This window comes from Muntiacus reevesi, chromosome 6, assembly GCF_963930625.1.
Source record: "Muntiacus reevesi chromosome 6, mMunRee1.1, whole genome shotgun sequence".
Lineage (NCBI taxonomy): Eukaryota > Metazoa > Chordata > Mammalia > Artiodactyla > Cervidae > Muntiacus > Muntiacus reevesi.
In genome coordinates this window covers 18,044,929-18,068,798 of record NC_089254.1, presented here as the reverse complement: position 1 = coordinate 18,068,798, position 23,870 = coordinate 18,044,929, and the positions used below count along the sequence as shown (strand labels likewise).

The window sequence follows — 23,870 nt, the reverse complement described above, 5'->3', positions numbered from 1 at the left end:
CCCATCTTCAAGTCTTACTAGAAAGCCATAGTAATCAAGATTGTGTCATGCTGGAAAAGAAGACATAGATTAACCAAACAGAATCAAGAATCCAGAAAAAATGGTACAGCCACTGTGGAAAACAGCTTGTGGGGAGGGGAGTTTCTTATATAACTGAACATACTATAGGAGCCAGATATTTCTCTCCTTGATATTTACCCAAAAGAGTTGTAAACTTGTGCCCACAGAAAAACTGTACATGGATATTTATAGCAGCTGTCAAATAATGTCAAAACTTGAAAGAAACCAAGATATCCTTCAGCAGGTGAATGGATTAAACTGTGGTACATCCAATAACAATTGAATATTATTCAGCATTAAAAAGATATGAGCTATCAACCCATGAAGAGACATGGAAGAATCTTGAATACATGAATGAAGAAGCCATCCTAAAAAGGCTCCATTTCCATATGAGTCCAACTGTATGGTACTCTGAAAAAGGCAAAGCTGTAGAGACAGTGAAAAGCTCAGCAGTTGCCAGGGGTTGAGGTAAGGATATGTAAATGGAATACAAAGGATTTTTAAGGTACTGAAAATATTCTGCTTGGTACCATAATGATGGATATGTGTCATCACACACTTGTGCAGACCCACAGGATGAATAGCAAGGGGGAACCAGAATGTAAACTGTGGACTTTGGATGATTGTTATGTGTCAGTTTAGGTTCATGAGTTGTAACAGATGTACCGTTTTGGTGGCGGGTGTTGATGATGGGGGTGAGGGTTTATGCATATGGAGGGCAAGGGCTATATGGGAAATCTTTGTATCTTCCCCTCAAGTTTTCTGTGAACCTAAACCTGTTCTAAAAAATAAAATCTTATTAAATCTTTTACTTTAAAAAATAAAATGAAGAGAAGAAAAGAAGGTTAAAAAAATCCAGATTGTGACTTTCAATCAATCTGCAATTCTTTTCCCCTTTGTGTCTCTCGTAACACATGGCCACGGACTATATTTATGATGGTTACAAAAACTTTATAAGTAAATCTACTTCCCCATTTTACACATCTTGACTGTTGCACTGAGGTGTTCTTTGTATCCACAAGAAGAGTGTCTATATCTGTTTTGTTTATCCTTGTATCTCCAGGGCCTGACAGTGTCTGCACTTAATAGACCTGCAAGTATTCATTGATTGAATATATAGAACATAATGTGATTGCAGAGGCTTTTGATTTATAGACATTTTCTGAGTGATAGTATAACTTAATTTGTAGATGGTAGTTGAATTTTGAATGAACGTTTAGAAGTGGAAACTCAAGTGCTCATATGTTATTAAAATGAAAATAGAATGCAATAGAGTTTTTTATAAACAGCCAAGGGTTTATATATGAAACATCAATAAAACAGCTATTGAAAAACCCTAATTACTGACAGTTTACCATGTAGATACCTTATATGATGTTTCTACATGGAAGCTACTAATTTGAATTACTCTAGAAAAATAATGTATATAGGCAGTTTTAGTTTATCATTATAATATTGTGATATACCCCCTCTTACTAGAATCCCACAGTGCCTAATAGTCACGAATAAATTTATAGACTTGTTTTTCATATTGAAGCAAAACGACTATGAGCATGAAATATTCTCTTCTTTTAGTTTCCTTACTGCAGGCGAATAAAACAAAGCCCCTAATGGATAGTGAGAATAAATTACTATATGGAGAAATAAGAACTGTATGCCTATTACTAATTTTTAGGTCCATAAACAAGGAAACAAAAATAGATCATACTGCTGGTCCATATTGGTATAAAATATAATTTTAATTCTAGTTTTAAAGTTGATTTTCAAATAAGTATAATTTTTGAATTCAGCTAAATGTTGCCAGGATAAGAAAATGAGTTTGGTATTTGCTAGCATATCAATTTGTAAACATGATCACAGATCATAAATTGCAAGAAATACAGTGCTATATATTTTTTAGATTGCAGTGAGAATTAGTTCACTGGAAAGAAAATAGAAAGACATTTTAACTAATTTATATTGCTTCTTAAAAGCACAAACCTAATAAAATACTATGTTAGGAAAGAAAAGCTTAGAAAGCAAAGAACATGGAGAAACATTGAATAATCAGACTGCTAGGGATAAAAAGTGAAGCTTAAGGTATTAGGAGGATTAATTTTGCTCTTGCTTTCTGTAATGGATAGGGAGGGGAGAGAAGGGAGCTCTTATTTAAATGTGCAAGGCTGTTTACATGGGTTATCTCACTTTTTATCCTCACATCAGTCCTTTGGGGCTGCTGTTGTTTTACGAATTTCAATATCACAAAAATAAAGTTCAAGGAGGCTGGTTGAGTAAGTCGCACTACCATCTTATAAAAGTAGGCATTTGAATTTAGATCTACATGGCTCCAAAGTCCTTCCTCTTACCACTGTTTTCAGCTGTGCTCATCAAGGGGTGCCAATAATTTGAGCCCTGACACCACAGGCACAATGATCTGGCATTAAGAATCTACAACCTGGTGGGAATGGCTTAAATTTGCCTTAGCTTAAATTTGCCTGTAGCTTGCTCTTTTCACTGCCTTTGAGCATTTTTATTCCTATATTAACAGATGAAGAAATTGCAGTAGAGAAGTTAAGCAAATTATGGTTACACAGAACAGAAATGGCTGAAATGGGATTTGAAATCAGGAGTGGTAACTCCAGAGCACACAAACTTAAGTGTTGTGCTAAAATGTCAAGCCTTACGGAAGAGGAAATATAATCCTTTCTCCCTACCATGGCTTTTATTATCTCCTGGTGATTTATGCTGCTTATGGGAAGGTGGCTGAGGATAAGGGGGAGACGAGGGGAGGGAGTGTAGAGAGAAGAGAACTCAAATGCAGTTCTTTAATTAATTACTTTGGTGTTTGTTTCATGGCTCATACCTGCTTTTGATATATGTTGTGGGAGACAGGAAAACAAAAGGTATATTTGGATAGTGATAAATAGGAATATAAGGTATAAGGTTTTTAGCATGAGGTATGCAAGCTGGTAGTCAGAGATAAGACTAAAATGTGTGTTGAGGACAGATCAAGAAAGGAAGAAAAGATAAGAGTGGATTTTATATGGTGGTTGAAGAGAAACATTTATGATGGATACAATTAGAGATTTGCTTTTGGAAGATTAATCTGGCACAGTTGTACATGTGAATTTGAGAGAGGAGACACTGGAATCAAAGTCCAACTGAAAAGCTATTTAAAAAATAATTTAGACTACATGTATTTATTAGGGAAATACTACTTGTTAAAACAGAAAAATCTCCCTATGTTAGTCATCTCAGGCTGCCATAACAAAATACCATACACATAGTGGTTTAAACTAAGGAAATGTATTTTCTTGCAGTTCTGGAAGCTGGAAGACTGAGATTAAGGTGCCTGCAAGGGTTGGTTTCTGGTGAGAACACTTCCTGATAGGTAACCTTCTCTGTGTTATGACAGGGCAGAGGGAGAGACAGCAAATTCCCTGGTGTCTCTTCATGAGGCCACTAACGCCATCATGAGGGCTTCCCTGGTAGCTCAATGGTAAAGAACCCACCTGCCAATGCAAGAGACACAGCGGATGCAGGTTTGATCCCTGGCTTGAGAAGATTCCCTGGAGAGGGAAATGCAACCCACTGCAGTATTTTTGCCTGGAGAATCCCATGGACAGAGAAGCCTGGCGGGCTACAGTCCATGGGGTCACAAAAGTCAGACATGACTTAGCGACTAAACAACAACAATGCCATCCTGAGCCCCACTCCCATGAGCCCTTCTAACCCTAATCACCTCCCAAAGGCCCCATATCAAATACTATCATACTGGAGTTTAGGGCTTCAACACATACATTTGGGGGAATATAAACATTCACTCCATAATACCCCACATCTTCATGGCTTAACTGAATAGAATTTGATGAAGTTTGACATGCTTTCCTTGGTGGAAAGTTTTCAATATGGGTCATGTTCAAAGTTGAGATTAATCCCTGCATGACACAAAATAGTTTCTACAGCAAGGAGTGAGTGTAGTTTTTTCTATGCTAGGTCTGAACATATCTCCTGTTGATCTAGAGAATTATAAGATGAACTCTCTGCCTCGCACATACTCTAATATATAATCATATATGATACCAGATAATCCCAATAAACATACCCATTCAGAAAGAAGACAGACTAGGAACATACATCAGTCTCTGGTCCATTAAGGCTCTAAAATATTTCCATGTTATGAGAGTCCCCTTCCCCAGGGATAGAGAGTGTCCCTTGATTGGGTAATTCTAGTTTCTGGGAGATGCGGCTCAGTCCTTTGTTCTCTGTGTTTCTTAGGTCTTTTCTTTTAAAGAGTACTTTTCAGTATTCCCCTTGGTCTCATCTAAAATAAATACTGGAGAATATGCCCTCCCTGGGTGCTGAGTAGCTTTTTTTGAACCTGCTTTTTGTTTGCAGAAAGTTAGAGGCCAGGGGTTGTTCTAAGACTCTAAAGATCTCAGATATTTCCAGTCTAGTGTCATGATTTATCTGACTGAAAAATGCTCTTGTAAACTTAATAGGTATTTAATCTGATTCCAGTGACTTTTATATGCCTATCACATACCTGCAGCTCTTTTAAAGACATAGATAGGTTTACTATATATCTTTTCTTTCTAACCACCTTCTTCTCTCTATTACTCTCACTGTCCTCTCATTATGAGCTCTTGGTGTTTCACCTTAATTGGAGTACCTTGGACTTATCAGATTCCTACAGCAGAAACATATCCTTAACTTATTTACCTTGGGGCATTTTGTCCAACTGAAAGTATTTACTGGGTGCCAACTCAATTTATGCACAAACGTTAGCTTTGATATTTGCCAGAGGCTCAATTTTAATCAGTTTTAATTTGCCGTTTTACTGTTTGAGTTTGAGGAGAGTTACCTCTTTCAACTCTACAAATCACTGAATTTCTATATTCTCTCTAAATCATATATTTCTGCTTACCAGCCAATTCTTTTCATGAGCTTCTCATTTTCCTGTGATATCTTATTGAATCCAGGCAATGCCAACTAGAACATGTTGCTAAACTTTATTATCCAACCTTTTCCCTTAGGACTACAAGTTTGTTAGGTATATAATCTTCCATATAAGTTATTTCAGGGAACAGGTCTGCTAGATGTTTTGCCATGGCATAGTTCTTGGACAAACATATTTTTAGCCTCTGAAAAGACTTTCCTCTCCACCTGTTGCCTGAACTCAGTGCCATATTTGTAGATCAAATTGCCAACATTTGCTGGATTATAGAGAAAGCAAGAGAATTCCAGAAAATAATCTATCTCTGTTTCATTGACTATGCTACCCTTTGACTGTGTGGATCATAACAAACTGTGGAAAGCTCTTAAAGAGATGGGAATACCAGACCATCTTACCCATCTCCTGAGAAACCTGTATGTAGGTCAAGAAGCAACAGTTAGAACCCTATATGGAACAACTAATTGGTTCAGGATTGAGAAAGGAATCCTTTCTCAGCAGATAATCCTCAGGAATCCTGTCTCAGCAGACAACAGGCTGTCTGCTGTCATCCTGTTTGTTTAACCTATATACTGAGCCCATCATGAGAAATGCTGGGCTAGATGATTTACAAGCTGCAATCAAGAATGGTGGGAGAAACATCAACAACCTCAGATAGGTGGATGGTATCACTCTAATGGCAGAAAGTGAAGAGGAACTAAAGTGGCTCTTGATGAGGGTGAAGGAGGAGAGTGAAAGAGTTGGTTTAAAATTAAATATTAAAAAAAACACACTAAGATCGTGGCATCCAGCCCCATTATTTCAAGACAAATTGAAAGGGAAAAGGTGGAAGTAGTGACAGTTTCTTCCTCTTGGACTCTAAAATCACTGCGGATGGTGACTGCAGCCAGGCAATCAGAAGACAATTGCTTCTCGGCAGGAAAGTGGTGACAAACCTAGACAGTGTGTTAAAAAACAGACATTACTCTGCCAACAAAGGTCCATATAGCCAAAGCTATGGTCTTCCCAGTGATCATGTACAGTTGTGAGAGGTTGACCGTAAAGAAGGAAAAATGCCAAAGAATCAATGCCTTCAAACTGTGGTGCTGGAAAAGACTCCTGAAAGTCCCTTGAACAGCAAGGAGATCAAACCAATCAATATTAAGGGAGATCAACCCTGAATATTCACTGGAAGGACTGATGCTGAAGCCTAATCTCCAGTATTTTAGTCGTCTGATGTGAACAGCTGACTCATTGGAAAAGTCCATGATGCTGGGAAAGATTGAGGGCAGAAGAAGAGGGCATCACCAACACAATGGACATGAACTTGGGCAAACTGCGGGAGATGGTGACAGACAGGGAGGCCTGGTGAGTTGCAATCTGTGGGATCGAAAAGAGTTGGACATGACTGGGCAACTGAACAACAACAATTGTTTTGGCAGCACCTGACTGGAAGGTATTAATTTTTACATTTTTCTGGATAGGCTAGATTATGACATAGAAACGAAACTCCCAAATATCAGTGGCTTACTAAACCAAATTTGTTTTTCTTTTCATGCTACATGCTTACTGTGAATTGGGTAAGAGGTTCTGTTCATGGTAGTCACTAAGGAATCAAGGCTAGTGGAAATTTCAACCAAATACTTTCTTCCAAAACCATAGGGTAACCCACCTATTCTCATTTGTTTGGCTATTTCCCAGTCTTAGCACTGAAAACCCTGTTTCCCATGAACCCAGTCAAACCAGAACAATGTTTCTGGTATTGTTCTGGTCTTTCATCTGGAACTTCTGTGTCCTAGGGAATCACTTAGTTCTGGGAAAACTGAGGTAATTGGTCACCTGACACAATCACTACAGTTGTGGGAAGGAAATGTTATTCTTAAGCCATCAGACCAAAAATGACATCTGCCACTGTTCCTTCCTCTCATTAACCAGTGTAAGGTGGATGGCACTGTCTCAAATCAAAGTGGGCAGAGAAGAGCAACTGACCATGTGTTTACAAGGCAGAGTCAGAAATATTTAGCGAACATTGCAAACTACCACAGGAAGAAGACAAAGTAGTTTAATAAGCAGCTGGTTGGATCATAACATATAAAAGAAATTGTGGCAGTTTAAGATATTAAAACATATGAAAAGTTATACAAATAAAGTCAATATAAATATGATAAAAGCTGGTATTTAGAAGGAAAACTAGAAAATAAATTAGATCCCAAAGATAATAGATCTGCTTTGGAACTATAAATTTAGCAACAAATACTTTCTTGGTCCTAGTTAGTATGTATACATATACATGTGGTGGTGGATATAATACATATAGAATTTTAAGCTCAGTTACTCTCTGAGAATTTTGTAGAATATATAAGCAATGAGTGCAAATCAGCCACTTGTAAAAATTTCTCTTTCTGAGCTCTGCAAATGTGAAGTGAACTAAGGATTTCCAAATTTATCAGTTACTAGAATATAGATGCAGAATAGTGTCTAATCATTTATTCATGTATCAACTTATTCATTTATTTAGTGACATAAACTGTGGATGTAGGGACAGAAAATGTAAGGATGTAGACAGAAAATGCCCCTCTTCTCATTGGAGGAGACAGATGAACAGGTAAATATGTTAGGTTGTGATAATTACCATGAAGGGAATAAACAGGATGACTAGATAGAGAACAAAGAGAGAGGGCACAGAACGGGTAGCAAGTATTTTGATTCGAATCATAGGGAAATTTCTCTATGAGGAAGTTATTTAGTAGGAATAAGCTGCCAAGGGAAGAGCTGGAATAGCTTTATAGCCACAAGTGTTAGAGAGTACAAAGATACTGGGGTTGCAGTGGTGTATTAGTAGTGTTAGTCGCTCAGTCATGTCCGACTCTTTGCTACCCCATGGACTGTAACCCATCAGGCTCCTCTGTCCATGGAATTCTCCAGGCAAGAATACTGGAGTGGGAATTCCCATTCCTTTCTCCAGGGGATCTTCCTGACTCAGGAATTGAGCCCGGGTCTCCCACGTTGCAGGCAGATTCTTTATTGTCTGAACCATCATGGGAGCCCTGAGGCTTCAAAGAGGAACCAAGTAAAGCCAACATGGTCAGAGTATATAGCCTTGGGAAAATTGATGCAAAAAGAAATGGAAGAAGAGGTAAGAACCAGGCCAGGGTAAAGAGTTTGGACTTTATTCTGATCGTAGATTTTTATTCAGTAAGTGATATACTCTGCTTTCAAAAGAGAAGGCATGTGCTGATTTGGAGGCACGCCAACATTTAGAGACTTTGTAGAGAAGATAGAACAGGAAAGGAGACTGAGAAGATCCAGCTGGTAACACAGAGTGTAGTCTACTGAACTTGGATAGAGGAGACTGCTTTAAGAAGGAGTGGTGGTGGTGGTAGTGAATTGTGCTATTGCTGCTGAAAAGTTCAATAAAAAAAAACAACATCAAATTTGTCAACATAGCTGCAACAAGAGCAATCTCTATGGAATAGGTTGAGGGACAAGTATAAAATGTGGAAATGGAGACAGTGAGTATAGATAAAATCTCCAGGCATAAAGTAATCATATCAAATATAAACAGCAGTAATATAATTAAATTGTAACTTAATATACTCCAGTAAATAAAAATATTCAGTTCAGTTCAGTTCAGTTGCTCAGTTATGTCCGACTCTTTGCGACCCCATGAATCGCAGCACTCCAGGCCTCCCTGTCCATCACCAACTCCCGGAGTTTACTCAAACTCATGTCCATCGAGTTGGTGATGCCATTCAGTCATCTCATCCTCTGTCGTCCTCTTCTCCTCCTGACCCCAATTACCAGCTCATACTTATATCACTTATCTCTAGATGGAAATTAATTACAGAAGGTGATAGTGAGTGTAAATCTAAAAAAGGGAGGCCAAAGTCCAGAAATCTAGCAGTCATTCCAATAGTCTCAGAGGGAAAGTGACAGTGAACCTAGAGAGCACTGCTTTCATCACCATAGAGAGGGCTTTGGTGAAGGGCAAGGAGAATTCTTCATAGTTCACTATTGTCTGAATGAAAATTACCTTCCTTAGGTTAAATTTTATTTCTCTTTATTTGATTTCTTGCCTCCCAAACAACCATCTCACTAATAATTCTATGTCCCAAAGTAACTGATACCAGAGAGAAGGGAAAGAAAAACAAAGAGGAGTTTTGATGGAAGGCAGACTGAATGGAAGGATTCATTTTGGAGATGAGATGTTTCTGGTTTCCATTTTTATTTTTTTTTCCCTAAGAAGAAAATAAAGAAGATAGTATGCAATCACACAGCGAAGTATGTAGTAGCAGACTAAGTGTGGAGCTTGGGTTGCCATAATCGCATACCACAGACTGGATGGTTTAGACAACAGAAATTTATTTTCTCACACTTCTGGAGGTTGGAAATCCAAGATCAAGGTGCCAGAAAATTCAGTTTCTGGTAATACGTCTTTTCCTGGCTTGCTTTCTCCTTGTTCCCTTTTATGAACTTTATTTTGTGTGTGTGTGCACGCTGAGAAATCTCTGATGTCTTTTCCTGTTCTTATAAGAACACTAGTCCTACCAGATAAGGGTTCTACCCTTGTGATCTCATTTAACCTTCATTACCTAAAGGCCCCATCTTCATATACAGTCACTTTGAGGGTTTGGGCATATGAATTTGAGGGGAACACAATTCAGTTCATAACAAATGATTTTACTTTTCTTAGAAAAGGAGGATGCATTTTCTATTGACTAAGTAATAATAATCGATAGAACTTATTGAAAAATATGAAAGGATTGTGTAGCCATATTACAGTTTGACTACATTTCAAAGCAAGACAGCAGCCTGGGAGTGGGAATTCATATAAAGGCCAGAGGTTAAATAGATTTGAAAATCAGAATAGTAGACATAAACAAGAATGTCCAGGAGTATGGGGGAGATGTGGACAGGAGAAAATATCATTAATGTGGGCTTCTTCAAAATGGTTGGCCATTGGATTTAAACTAATGCTTTCCTAAATTTTTTCATGTCAATGGCAGGAAAATGACAAAGCAATGACACTTTTTGTGGCATTTTGAGGCATCTACATGGGTCTTGGTGGAAAAATCTTCTATTATCAATTTTACAGTTTAGTAACAAATACTTAGAATAATGAATAGAAAATACTACAGAAGATATTACATTTGAATTTGTTTGCAATTCTAAATAAAATCCTTTAAAATGTCTGAATGAAAAAATTTCAGTTTGTTTTCTGAGCATATCACTTTTAATATCAGAATTTTTTCCCTTTAGAATAGCCATATGCCATTATTACGACTTTTAAGTGATGATACATTTAAATTTCTGATTGTCATTATTGATATAATAAGTAAGTATATAATAAAAATTAAAGTAGAATTTTTAGGACATTTATAGGAATTGAAATCAGTTTCACAAATAATTTTAAAGTTTTTTCTCACTGGCAAATGTAATGTTGGACTTTCTCTGAGATAGTAGAGATTCAAATCCAGGTAAACTTTTCCAGACCAAGAATTTTTTTTTTTTTTTTTTTTTAACAGCTCAGTTTTTTATTGAATATGTTACTAAAGAGGTTTAGTCAAAAAAGACCAAAGCCCATGTCATCATCAGACTCTTCAGATTCTTCTTTCTTTGCTTCTACTTTCTTCTCCTCAGCTGGGGCAGCAGTGGTGGCTGGGGCAGGACCTCCTGCTGGTGCAGCACCAGCTGCTGGGGCAGGTCCACCAGCCCCCACATTGCAGATGAGGCTCCCGATGTTGACATTGGCCAAAGCCTTTGCAAACAAACCTGGCCAGAAAGGCTCAACATTTACACCGACTGCTTTAATGAGTGCATTGATCTTATCCTCCGTGACCGTCACCTCATCGTCGTGCAGAATGAGGGCAGAGTAGATGCAGGCGAGCTCCGAGACGGAGGCCATGGTGCAGGCGAGTGCTAGGTGGGGGCTGCCGGGCGCGGTGCTAGTCGCCGGATGAAGTGAGGGCCTCACCCCAAAACGGCCTTAGCTTCCTCGGAAGAACCGAGCACCTTAGCGGCAGCGGAGGAAAGAGCCAGACCAAGAATTTAAATGCATTTGCATTGTTAGAAGAATCTTCCTGTCGCTAGCTTGGTGGCTGCAGAAAGGACAAATTAACCATGACTTATTTAGGAGGACATTTTGGGATGTAGTCTCCGTCTGTACCTGCCCAGGGTTCTGCCTGACCTCTTCACTCCAATATCCTGGAGCATGGGCTGTGTTACTTGATTGACTGGAACACAAACTCCTTCAGCAGCTTCCTGGGTCACTTGTGGGGAATGGGCAGTGACTGAGTGCTGAAACACTTGAGGATGTCCGAGTGCTAGAACACATCCTTGTCCTTGCTCATCATTGTGTGACAGAATGGGAGGCACCAAGGGTTACTCATTTATTGTGGGCAGCACTTGAGTTGCCTCCTGAGGAGCCCCAGAGAAGGCTGCTATCTGCCAGGGGTTACCAAATAGAGTAGTGGTCAATCCAGGCCCTACCACGCTTCTTGAAGATTAAATAGAGCATCATTTTAGGTAGCTCTGTCTTAGTTTTGCAAAGAGACAACTATAATAAAATCAGAAGAGGGAAGATGGTTTCAAGGAACTAGGAGAAGTTGTAATGAGGAAAAAGAATATGTTCATTCTACTCAGAGCTTACATCCTAAAAATTCTATCCATTCCCCGCCCCCCCAACTCTTTTTGCTTATAATATAAAAAACACAAAATGATGTATTTATTGATACCAGTGGATCATCCAACTCAATCCTTTTTGTATACTAGCAACAAGAAATATTTTATAGGAAAGCATAATTCTTTCCAAGCAAGGAATAATACCAAATTTGTTTACTTAAAAAAAAAAAACAAACACAACTATCTATTATAGAAAAGTCATCTGTGTATTTCTGTCAATATTCTTGAATATAATGTAGTACTCTTCTGGTAGTAGCCAATATATATTTTAAACAGCTTTATTGAGATATGATTTGCATACTATACAGTTTATCCTTGTAAAGTGTATAATTTCATGATTTTTCATATGTTCACAGAGATTTGCAACTGTCACCACATTCAATTTCAGAACATTTTCTTCACCTCAGGAAATAGCTCTGTAACCTTTAGCTGTTATCGTCCTACTCCCGCATAACTTTCTTAGCTCTAAGCAACCAGTAATTTACCTTCTACCTCTATAGACTGCCTGTTTTGGTCTTTCATATAAATGGAATCATATAATTTGGAGGCTTTTGTGACTAACTTTTTTCACTTAGCATAATTTTTTTTAAGATTCATCTAAGTTGTAGTAAAAGACTTTCCTGGTGGTTCAGACAGTAAAGAATCTGCCTGCAATAGAAGGGTGAAAGTCGCTCAGACATGTCTGACTCTTTGCGACCCCTGTGGAGTTCTCCAGGTCAGAATACTAGAGTGGGTAGCCTTTCCCTTCTCCAGGGGATCTTCCCAACCCAGGGGTGGATCCCAGGTTTCCTGCATAGCAGGCAGATTCTTTACCAGCTAAGCCACTAGGGAAGCCCAAGAATACTGGAGTGGGTTACCTATCCCTTCACCTGCAGATCTTCCCGATGCAGGAATCGAACCAGTGTCTCCTGCATTGCAGGTCGATTCTTTATCAGCTGAGCTACCAGCAAATCCCACAATACAGGAGACCTGAATTCAATCCCTGGGTTGGGAAGATCCCCTGGAGAAGGGAATGGCAACCCACTCCAAAATGCTTGCCTGGAAAATCTCATGAACAGAAGAACCTGGTGGGCTCCAGTCCACACAGTCACAAAGTGTTGGAGACGACTGAGTCACTAACACTTTTCAAGCTGTACCCCAAAATGTACAAACTACCATACACTTGTGCTCATTTCACATGCTGGCAAGGTTATGCTCAAAATCCTTCAAACTAGGCTTCAGCAGTACTTAAATGGAGCATTTCAAGATGTATAAGCTAGGTTTAGAAAAGGCAGAGGAACCAGAGATCAAATTGTCAACATTCCTTGGAACATGGAGACAGCAAGAGAGTTCCAGAAAAACATCTACTTCTGCTTCACTGACCATGCTAAATCCTTTGTGTAGATCACAGCAAACTGGGGGGAAATTCTTGAGAAGATGGGAGAACCAGACCACCTTACCCCTCTTCTGAGAAACCTGTGTGTGGATCAAGAAGCAACAGTTAGAACTGAACATGGAACAACTGACTGCTTCAAAATTGGAAAAGGAGTCCAACAAGGCTGTATATTGTCACCCTGTTTGTTTAACTTCTATGCAGAGTACATCATGTGAAATACGAGGCTGGATGACTCACAAGCTGGAATCAAGATTGCCGGGATAAATATTAACAGAATCAGGTATGCAGATGATGCCACTCTAATGGCAGAAAGTGAAGAGGAGCTAAAGAGCCTCTTGATGAGGGTGAAACAGGAAAGTGAAAAAACTGGTGTGAAAATAACATTCAAAACACTAAGATCATGGCATCTTGTCTCATCACTTCATAATAAATAGAAGGAGAAAAAGTGGAAGCAGTGACAGATTTTATTTTCTTGGGCTCCAAAATTGCTCAAGATGGTGACTGCAGCCATGAAATGGAAAGACTCTTGCTCCTTGGATGAAAAGCTATCACAAACCTAGGCAGCATATTCAAAAGCAGAGATTGCTTTCTGACAAAGATCCATATAGTCAAAGCTATGGTTTTTCCAGTAGATGTATACAGATGTGAGAGATGGACCATACAGAAGACAGAGAGCTGAATAATCGATGCTTTTGAATTGTGGTTCTGGAGAAGACTCTTGAGTGTCACTTGGACCGCAAGGAGATCAAACCAGTCAATCCTAAAGGAAATGAACCTTGAATATTCATTGAAAGGATTGTTGCTGAACAATCAGTTTGACCACCTGATTTGATTCATTGGAAAAGACCCTGATGTTGGGATAGATTGAAAGCAAAAGGAGAAGGGAGTGGCAGAGGATGATATGGTTAGATAGCATCACTGACTCAATGGACATGAATCTGAGCAAACTCCGGGAGATAATGGAGGACAGAGGAGCTGGCTTGCTTCAGTCCATGAGGTTGCAAAGAGTCAGACATGACTTAGCAACTTTGCAACAACAAGAAGCTGTACTATATATCAGTACTTCTTTTTATGGCCAAATAATATTTCATTGCATGAATATACCACATTTTATTTCTGCATTTGTCAACTGATTGATATTTGGGTTTCCCCCCACATTTTGTCTAGTATGATTAATGCTGGTATAAGTATTCCTACACAAGTTTTTGTGCTGGCATATATTTCATTGCTCTGGGGTGTATATCTAATAGTTGAATTGCTGGGTCATGTGGTAGCTCTGTGTTTAATCATTTGAGAAACTACCAGAATGTTTTCCAAAGTGACTGAAGTATTTTATATTCTCATCAACACTGTGTGGGTGCTCTGATTTCTTTACATCCTCATCAGGCCCTTTTATTATCTGACCTATTAATTCTGCCATCTCAGTAGGTGTGAAATGGTATCTCATTTTGTTTTCAATTTGCACCTTTCTGTTGACTAATGATATTGAGAATCTTTCCATATGCTTATTGGCTGTTTGTATATCTTCTTTAGAGAAATGCTCATTTAAAAAATCAGGTTCTCTCTCTCTTTTTTTTTTAATGAGCTATAATAATTCTTTATATAACCTAGATGTAAGGTCCTTATCACATATATGATTTAAAAGTATTTTCTTTCGTTGTATTATATGTGTTGTGTTTTTTACTTTTTTAATGGTGTCTTTTGAAGCACAAAAATTTAAAATTTTAGACTTCCCTGGTGGTCCAGTGGCGAAGACTCCACACTCCCAATGCAAGGGGCCCCAGTTTGATCCCTGATCGGGAACTAGATCCCCCATGCTGCAACTAAGAGCTCGAATGCCACAACTAAAGATCCCCCATGCCATAACGGAGATCGAGGTTCCCATGTGCCACAATTAAGACCCGGTGGAGCCAAATAAATAAATAGATATTTAAAAATCCTTTTCATTTTAATGAAGTTGTTTATCTATCTTTTTTCTTCTGTTGCTTATGATTTTAGTGTCATATTTAAGAATTCTTTGTCGAATACTGTGTTTCGTATGAACTTTATAGTTTTAACTTTTACATTTAGGGACTTTGATCCAGTTTGAATTGTTTGGTATGTGTTGTGAGGTAAAGGTATTTTGACCACCTACTGTTTACCTAGTTGGTGAGGGAGGTATCCTCTATCATAAATAGTACGAGATGGCTGAACACATGATATCTAGCACTGGACAGATGAAATCCAATAGAAGATTATTAATCAATCATGCTGGCAGCCCCAGAGGAGGACACAGCATATCATACAGGGCCACATGGGGGCTGCACTTGAGAACAGTAAGGATAAGCAGAGGCTGTGGGAGTCAGACTTTGGAATATCCAGAGGATGAGGTGATCCCTGGCTCCCACGGGAGATCATTGGCTTGTTTGTGATTGACTTGTTTAAATTTCATGGACTGGCAAGGAGATAAAGCCCATTAGACTGAGGATAGGGTGTGTTGTATCTGATGCAGCTGACAGAAGAATTAGTCAGATGGGAAACCTTTCCTGTGGGGTGGGGGCATATCTCATAAGAACAAGGAATCTTATGCTTAAGACTTGGGGCCCTTCAAGGCTCAAAAAATCAGTGCAGCACAGGAAATGTTAGGCTTTGTAATGTGCTGTGCTTAGTCGCTCAGTCGTGTCTGACCTTTGCGACTCCATGGACTGTAGCCCGTCAGGCTCCTCTGTCTGGGGTGGGTTGCCATGCCCTCTTCCAGGGGATCTTCCCAACCTAGGGATGGAACCCAGGTCTCCCGCATTGCAGGTGGGTTCTTTACCATCTAAGCCACCAGGGAAGCCCAAGAATACTGGAGTGGGTAGCCTATCCCTTCTCCAGGGGGGTCTTACTGACCCCAAAATCAAACCAGGGTCTCCTGCATGGCAGGCAGATTCTTTACCAGTTGAGCTATTAGGGAAGCCCAGATGTTGTAATACCAGAAAACAATTCTTTTGTATGTGGCCATCCAGTTGTCCTAGCACCATTTGTTGAAAAAATTATTCCTTCCCCGTTGAATGGTCTTGGCAAACTTGTCGAAAATCAGTTGACCCACAGATGTATATGTTTAGTTCTGGATTCTCAATTCTATTCCAGTGATCTGTCAGTATATATCTTTTTCTAGTACCGCACTGTCTTGATTAAAAAGCAGAGACATTTGTCAAAAAACGTCCGTCTAGACAAGGCTATGGTTTTATCAGTAGTCATGTATGGATGTGAGAGTTGGACTATAAAGAAAGCTGAGCACAGAAGAATTGATGCTTTTGAACTGTGGTGTTGGAGAATACTCTTGAGAGTCCCTTGGACTGCAAGGAGATCCAACTGGTCCATCCTAAAGGAAATCAGTCCTGGGTGTTCATTGGAAGGACTGATGTTGAAGCTAAAACCCCAATACTTTGGCTACCTGATGCGAAGAGCTGATTCATTTGAAAAGACCCTGATGCTGGGAAAGATTGAGGGCAGGAGGGGAAGGGGATGACAGAGGATGAGATGGTTGGATGGCATCACCGATTCAACGGACATGAGTTTGGGTGGACTCCGGGAGTTGGTGATGGACAGGGAGGCCTGGCGTGCTGTGGTTCATGGGGTCGCAGAGAGTTGGACACAACTGAGCAAGTGAACTGACTGACTGTCTTGATTTCCATTGCTTTGTAGTACATTTGGAAATTGGGAAGTGTGAGTTTTATACTTTTTCTTATTTTCCAGGATTGGAAATATTTTCTTCATTCAACTTTAGAGTTAAGTGATTTTGGAAAAACTGGTGCTAGCTTTACAAAACCAGATTTAGTATAAGACTAGTTAACCATGTTAACTGAAAAAGAGAAAAGAGCAGCCCATGTAACACTTGGTTTATTTTTTTAAAATTATTTTAACATTTTAATGAGATTTGAATACAAATATACGTAGATCATACAGTTAAGTTACATTATTAACTTCTTTAGCATTTTGTTGAAATAATGTTTATGCCTGATATTTTATATAAAATAAAAATTTCACTATACTTACTATGTAAATTAGCCCCAAACAATTTGGCTGTTAACTTTAGCCATAAACAGATATGACAAATTCAAGCTGATTTGTGAAATTATTTAATCAGTAGAGACAAAATGTGTGCAAATGAAAATGAAATGTCATGTCTTACAAATCAATATCAAGCTGAAATAATTTGATTTCTACATACAATTGGAGCTTTCCATAAATATTAACAAAGCTACATTTTTACCTTTATATCACTATGATGTTTTTCAAGGATATGTTAATGTGAGTTATAGAAAATGAGACTGCATGTATAAAATTTACCAGAATGAAACTTAGAAGGAAAAAAACACAAGTTATATATATTTTTTCATTAGGTTTATTGTATATTTAATATATGGACTTACATTTAAATGACATTTACAAAAAATAAAAACTAACGTTCATATGTTCCTCACAATGGGCTGGCCTTGTGCTTTATGTACTTTTTATCTTTAAATTAGCCTATAAGGTAGGCACTATCATTATCATACCAGTTTTATAATAAAGAAACAGATGCTTAGGAAATTTAAATAACCTGCTTGTGATTATACTGCTAATGATTGGTTAAAGCTGAAATGAATCTCTGTCTTTCTGACTATAAGACTCATATTCTTATAAGACATGCTGTAATACTCCTGCTGCCTTTCATAATATTCTCATATTTAACTAAATTCTGGAGAATAGTATGACTAGTAAGGAAAATACAAAGTAAAAGACATTTCAGATTAATACTGCTCTTTCAAATGGAAATTTTATATGACTTTTCCCAGTGTACACTTCAAAACCTCAACAGATGTTTGAACAAGATGTCTTGACTTAAATTTGCTCTAAGAATGTTGAGAAGTTTGATGGGATTAGTAGAAGAGAAAACAATTGATTGTGCATTTAAACTCAGAAACTTTTTTTTTTTTTTTAATAAAAATCTGGCTTAAAAAAGAGATAGCTTGAATTGACTTAGAAGAAGACTTCAGACTTTCTTTTTAAAATTAATTAATTATTTATTTCATTGAAATACAATTGATTTACAATATTATATTAGTTTCAGGTGTACAACATAGTGATGTTGAATATTTTTGTAGATTATACTCCATTTAAAGTTATAGAGTATAGGCTACATTTCCTATGCTGTACAAAATATTCTTGTAGTTTATTTTTATGCATACTAGTTTGTACCTCTCTATCCCCTACCCTTATCTTGCCCATGCCCCCTTCCCTCTCCCACTGATACCCATTAGTTAGATCTCTATGTCTGTGAGTCAGAAGCAGACTGTTTCTTTGTTCTGGAGAAGAACTGCCATGGGCCATTTTGTTACACAAAACTACCAAGGAAATTAGAGGAGTTTGGGAATCTGTGGCTCTAAGGGGCTAAACTGTCCTTTATGGTGAATCAGGGTTTGTCTAGGAATAGGTATATCTGCATTTCTGCAGAAAGTGTTTCCTTTGGAGAAGAGTGTATTTTTCTACATATGTCATCAAGCATATCTATGCCGCTAACTGGTTTGCTGCGATTATGTACTTGCTTTAGCAGCAGCTTACAGGCAATCTGCTCCTGAGGACAGGAAAAGTCAATTCACTGGACAAATACCTATAGAGCATCATTTGGGGATCAGATACTGTGGAAGGTGCTAGAATACAGAAGGAAAAGTAATACAAAAATCCATGGAGCCTATATTCTAGTAGAGGAGGGCAGATAACAGTGGTAAGTAAAATGTGTTGTGTATCAGATGTTGAGAAGTGCTCTGGAGAAAAATGAAGTGGAACAGAGAGTGGGGGATGTGTTAGATGGGTTCACAACGCTGTTTACAGGGAGCACACGTGGAGCACACATGCATGCTCAGTCACGCCGACTGCAACCATGGGCTGTAGCCCGCTTGGCTCCTCTGTGCATGTGGTTTCCCGGGCAAGAATACTGGAGTGGGTTGCTGTTTTCTACTCCAGGGGATCTTCTGGACACAGGGATCCAACCCGTGTCTCTTGTGTCTCCTGCATTGACAGGTGGATTCTTTACAACTGCATCACCTGGGAAGCCATTGTTTACCTATTTATTTAGAAATTACTTTAAACTTACAGAAAAAAAAGGATACAAGAAACGATTGTTTATATGAACCGTTTTAGAGGAAGTGGCTATCACTCCTGACTGCATAACTACAAGCAACAACTTTATCCTACACAAGCATAACAGAGCCATAAGAATTAGGATATTAGCACTGATCCTTCACTGCCATCTCATCTCATTTCATCAGTTGTCCTCATGATGTTCTTTATGCAATAGGACTCTATTTAGGATCACATATTACATTTGGTTGTCATGTCTTTTTAGTGTCCTTCAATCAAAAACAGTTTTTCACTGACGGGGGAATCCTTTCACAATGTATACATATATCAAATTATTATGTTGCACATTTTAAATATCTTACAATTTTATTTGTCAAGTATATTTCAATAAAGCTGGGAAAAAGCACAGTTTTTCTATGTTTCTTTGACTTTCAACCTTGACACTTGCGAAGATTTCTGGCTGAGCATTTTGTAGAGTGTCCCTGTATATGGATTTATGTGATGATTCCTGGTTAGATTCCAATTGTACATTTTTGGTAAAATGCAACGTAAGTAAAGTTGTGTTCTTATTTTATCCTGTCAAGTGATAGATGATTCAGTTTGTCTTGTAATTGATAATGTTAACTTTGATCACTTCATTAAGAAGTCAGGCATCACCACTGTAAAATTACTCTTTTTCCTTTTGTAATTAAAAAAGCATTTTATGGGCAGATATTTTGAGAATATGTAAATACCCCATTTTGCATTGACTTTCATCCACTAGATTTAGCATCTGCCTATATTTCTTGCTTGATTACTACTATGATGGTCCATGAGTTTCCCTACATTTATTAGTCATCATTTTACTATAGAGAAAATCATTCCCTTCTCTCCATTTATTTGTTATCTTAAAACTTTATATCAGGATGAACTCATGAATTTTGTTTTATTCAGCAGGTTATATTTTTTTATCATTGTTATTTAATTTCTTGCTCAAATTTTCCCAGATTTGGTCAGTGGGGTCCCTTTCAGGCTGACATTCATGTCATTTTGACAAAACCTCATCTTTGAGCACTTTCTTTCTCTCTGGCATGTTAGATGCTTCAGGTTTACCTTGTAATTTCTCTGCCCTTCCCTGTAATCTATCACTTTCAAAGATCCCTGGACCCTGTAAGTGGAAGATGACTGAATATTTGGAAACTAAGATCTGAGTGCTAGATATGCTTGCGGCTAATAAGACTTTGATGCCCCCAGATCTTTTTAAGGGACAGAGCTGGGATTATATGTATGATTATACATACATATACATAAACACAGTTACATACATGTTTATTTCTATCTAATATACTGAAAACATGAGTTAATATTAGCTTCCAGCTCCAATCCAACACCACAGTTCATTTTAGTTTTCTCCTTTTCCATATTTGTAAATCCCTTCTTCCCCAGTAGAAACTTGGCTGCCATTACATTTAACATGTTTTTGTATTAGATCACCTCTTACTGAATATAACCAGTTTCCTGATGCTGCTACCAGCCTTCACTTCCTCATGGCTGAACTCCTCACTTTCCACTCATCTCTTCCTTTTTAGATCTTGACATCTGACTTCAAGCTTCCTCTGACAGTGGCCCATGCATTGATGCCCTCCTCATTGCATTGATTCTTATGTATTGCACAGGTTTGCTGCCTCTTAACTCCACCCTTCATGAATGTTTACCTTTCTGGGCTTTGGAGTAAATTATTTAGGAAGGCAGGAAGAATACCAGGTTGTCATTTTTAATGGAATGATCAGGAAACACCTTGCTAAGAAGATTAGACTTGAGGGATGGTTTGAAGTTGGTGAGGGAGTGAGTCCTGTGGGTATTTGGAGAAGAGTATTCCAGGCAGCGGTAGTAACATGTGCAAAGGCCCTGACGCACAAAGATATCCTGTCAGTTAAAGGCAAGGAGGCCACCATCACTGAAGCAAATGAGCAAAGGAGAGAGTGATAAATCATGTCAGAGAGGTATCAGGAGGCCAGATTCTGTCGGACTTTGTGGACCAACGCACAGTCTTGGCTCTTCTCTAAGTGAGCTGGAGTGCCATAGGAGGACTTGGAACAACAGAGCAATGAATTTGACTTTGGTTTTAAAAGGCGACTTTCGTTCCTATGTTGAAAACAAACTGTGTGTATGTGAGTGGTGATGATGGGGTGGAGGGAGATGGAAGTTGAAAGCAAGGAAAACAGTCAAAAATACTCTTAGGATGATGAGAAGAAAAATTAGCTATGGAGGTCATGCGAAGTAGTCAGACTCTGGATATATTTTGAAGGGAAGGTTGATGGGATTTGTGACAGGTTAGCTATAGAGCTTTGTATAAAAGATATATAGATAACAAATACTTAATTACTGCAATGTAAGCTTAAGGGAGTCAGAGTTTTTTTTTTTAACATGTAAAATATTGAGAGTTGGACTATAAAGAAAGCTGAGCACCGAAGAATTGATGCTTTTGAACTGTGGTGTTGGAGAAGACTCTTGAGAGTCCCTTGGACTACAAGGAGATCCAACCAGTCCATCCTAAAGGAGATCAGTCCTGTGTGTTCATTGGAAGGACTGATGTTGAAGCTGAAACTCCAATACTTTGGCCACCTGATGTGGAGAGCTGACTCATTTGAGAAGACCCTGATGCTGGGAAGGATTGAAGGCGGGAGGAGAAGGGGTTGACAAAGGGTAAGATGGTTGGATGGCATCACCGACTCAATGGTCATGAGCCTGAGTAAACTACGGGAGTTGATGATGGACAGGGAGGCCTGGTGTGCTGCAGTCCATGGGGTCGCAGAGTCGGACAGGAATGAGTGACTGAACTGAGCTGAACTAAAAAGGTCTTAGTTTATTCTCTCTTTCATGAAAAATCTGTACAATCACCACAGATACAGTCATTGTAGAATCTTTACTCCTGCTGTTGTCCAATCTCCAGCTCACTTTTTGCCAGCACCAACACTGGCCTTTGCAGTCCCCCTGACTTTCTCCATTCTGTTCATGCATTTCTTTTGCTGTTTTCTTGAGGTCTTTTTCTTCTCATACAGGCATGTCTTGCAAGCCTGTGTTTGGGTTCATTCTTCTTTGCATAATCCAAGGAATGATAAATCATGCCAAAGCCAGTTGTCTTGCCACCATCAAAATGGGTTCTGAATCCAAATACAAAGATGACATCTGGTGTGGTCTTGTACATTTTGGCCAGTTTTTCCCGAATTTCTGTTTTAGGTACTGTTGCCTTCCCAGGTTGAAGGACATCGATGACCATTTGTTTCCACTGAAGCAGTCGGTTGGTCATGAGCTTCCTGGTCTGGATAGTTACTGTGTCTTTCATGATGGCAGCTGCTCTTCAAGCAGACAGGGAGGAAAGGAGCGGAGTCAGGGATTTTTGTTTTTGATTAGTTTTTCTTACTGTTATAGCCCCAGCTCCTAGAACTATACTTGGCATGTGTCAAATATTCAACAAATAATCGTTGAATGAAAAAAAAAAAGTAAACAGGAATCCTAGTCTTCGTACTTTTTGAGGAATTTGAATCTTTTCCTTTAATGGGATATGTGGAAATTATCACTAAAAAATATTGGGAAACCTGTATTTAGTCAGCTGGTAAAATGTGACATGAATACAATGAAAAGGACTCAAGAGGGCCAGTGAAATTATACTTTCGAATACTTACTGTTACTAAAAATATCTTCTAGAAACCAAAACAAGGAAACTGAAATGTTCTGATTGTGTTCAGTAGTTCACTTCAGGATAGCAGTGCTCACTTACTCTGCATATGTGATTTATTGCGCATATGGATAACTGGCAAGAAATTTACTACCTACAGTGAGGAAGAACCAAAATTTGAGTAGGATTTGCTTGAAATAATACAATAAGAGCACATATGATGATCATTTTTATTATAATAGATCGTCCCTTTTTTGAACCGGAGAAAGCAGCACATTTGCAGCAAGCATGCTGGAAAATGTACATGACCTGCAGTCTGTCTCATTTATCCCACACCCACAGTGAGCTGCTGCTGCTGCTAAGTCACTTCAGTTGTGTCCGACTCTGTGCGACCCCATAGACGGCAGCCCACCAGGCTCCCCCGTCCCTGGGATTCTCCAGGCAAGAACACCGGAGTGGGTTGCCATTTCCTTCTCCAGTGCATGAAAGTGAAAAGTGAAAGTGAATTTGCTCAGTCGCGTCCCACTCTTCTCGACCCCATGGACTGCAGCCTACCAGGCTCCTTCATCCATGGGATTTTCCAGGCAAGAGTACTGGAGTGGGGTGCCATTGCCTTCTCCAACACCCACAGTGTAGATTGGTACAAACTTTCTAGAAGGCTATTGACAGTATATACGTTGGCAATCTTAAACATCTGTGATAGTTGACACCACGATTCCTACTCCATATCCTTCTTAGGGTTGTTTACATACATGGATTGGCCTATTTCACCAACCTGGCTACACAAAAGGTCACATTTAGTTTAAGAATTTACATAGTTCATGTAAATTTGTCAAGCTTCCACAGACTGAAAGTAGTGGAACATCTGGTCACTCACTTTTGAAGTTGTTCCCATATACATTGTTGAAAGATTTAGTGGGCTTAAATGGCCAAAAGGATTGTCTTTCCCAGGGATTCTCTAGGCAGAAGGGCAACCAAAGAATGTAACTAACCCTCTAGTTTATCTTGCCGCTAGCATTTTATTCCACCCACATTCCTACTATCCATGTCCTTGGCTGTGATAATGGCATTATCATCACTATGATGACTGGCACAGC

At 38.8% G+C, this 23,870-nt stretch overlaps 2 pseudogenes; both read right to left on the bottom strand.

The window, feature by feature from the left end:
• Positions 1–10,520: 10,520 nt before the first annotated feature.
• LOC136170702 (large ribosomal subunit protein P1 pseudogene) lies at positions 10,521–11,003 on the bottom strand (annotated as a pseudogene).
• A 10,971-nt stretch (positions 11,004–21,974) lies between these two features.
• LOC136170930 (small ribosomal subunit protein eS24 pseudogene) lies at positions 21,975–22,440 on the bottom strand (annotated as a pseudogene).
• Positions 22,441–23,870: the final 1,430 nt, after the last annotated feature.